Source organism: Otolemur garnettii, unplaced genomic scaffold (genome assembly GCF_000181295.1).
Source record: "Otolemur garnettii isolate 467f Iridium unplaced genomic scaffold, OtoGar3 scaffold00036, whole genome shotgun sequence".
NCBI classification, from domain to species: Eukaryota; Metazoa; Chordata; class Mammalia; order Primates; family Galagidae; genus Otolemur; species Otolemur garnettii.
The window spans coordinates 12,450,477-12,452,009 of NW_003852431.1; positions in this window are offsets into that span (position 1 = coordinate 12,450,477).

Below are 1,533 nucleotides of genomic sequence, written 5' to 3' on the forward strand. Positions count from 1 at the left end.
AGTCTCACTATGTTGCCCTTAGTAGAGTGCCATGGCGTCACAGCTCACAGCAAACTCAAACTCTTGGGCTTAAGCGATTCTCTTGCCTCAGCCCTCCCAAGTAGCTGGGACTATAGGCGTCTGCCCCAATGCCAGGCTATTTTTTGTTGCATTTGTCATTGTTGTTTAGCCGGTCAGGGCTGGGTTCGAACCCTCAGTGTATGTGGCCAATGCTGTAACCACTGTGCTACAGGCACCGAGCCAATACTTTTAATTGATTATCGATCTACCATGTGTAGAAATAGATCTGAGGGCCTTGCCATAAAAAGACTGAGAAGAAAAGGAATTACTTGGGACATTCCAAATTTCAAAGGTATCAACTTGTATGATAAAAAGATCATGTGACATGGATTCAGATGATACTGCATCTAAAAACTGATTTTTCTATTACCTGCTGTAGTTTTGAGCAGTTATTTAAACTTCAATTTTCTCTACTAAAAGATGAGAGTTTTATGACCTTCTTCATAAGGCTGTTGGTAAGTAAGCTAATGCATGTGAAGCGTTTTAGCCCAGTACCTCACCAGAATGTGCTGTACTCAAGAAACTACAGCTGTTAATATAAACATGAAATTTCTCTAAACAAAGAGGAAAAAAATAAGTAATTAATCTATTACCAAATACAACGCAAAATTTCCAGACAATGAACACTGCTGTCTTTCAACATCACTGCTGTGATAGTCGCCAGGCTGTTTCCCTTTTCCCATCTTGTCTTTTTCCCCATCCTCACTCCACCCATCCATGGGCTAGTTACCATGTGCCCTAAGATCAATATGGCCACTCTTTTCCTTTTCTTCAAATGCTATCCCATAAGATCTTCTTTTGGTGGTAACATTTATACTGGTTCTTGAAGAATTTCAACCAGCAGAGAATGCAAAAAATATCTGAACATTACAGTAAAGGTTATTAGGGGCAAAGTGATAAAGGACTCTGAATCCCGGGGTAAAAAATGCAGATTTTACTGCAGGCAGTGGAAGCTTTGAAGGTCTCTGCAGAGGGAGATAACTTGACAGATGTATATATTAGGAAGGTAACCTTGCCATTCATGTAAAAATTAAATAAGAAAGGATATTGAATTCAAGTCAACAGAGACCAGAAGTGGGGATATCATTTAGGATCCAGGGAATACTCCTGGCAAGCTATGGACATGACCAAGGCAGAACACTGAGGCTGGAGAAGACAGCACACATCCAGAAGGCATTTGCCAGGTTGGAGACACATTTGTCAAACATTTATAAAACATCTACTTTGTAACCAAAGATGTTCTAGATATTGGAGATACAAATAGAGATACTTAATTCTGTACTCAGGATAGACTTCAGGTGGTAATGAATGTGCTAGAGCAACAGTGCCCAACCTTTCCTGGCACCAGGGACCAGTTTCACGGAAGGGGGGTTGGAAAAGTGGGGGATGGGGCAAGAGGCAGAGCTCAGGTGGTGACACTGTGCAGCCTGGTTACTAACAGGCCAAGGGCCAATAGCAGTTTGTGGCCTGGAA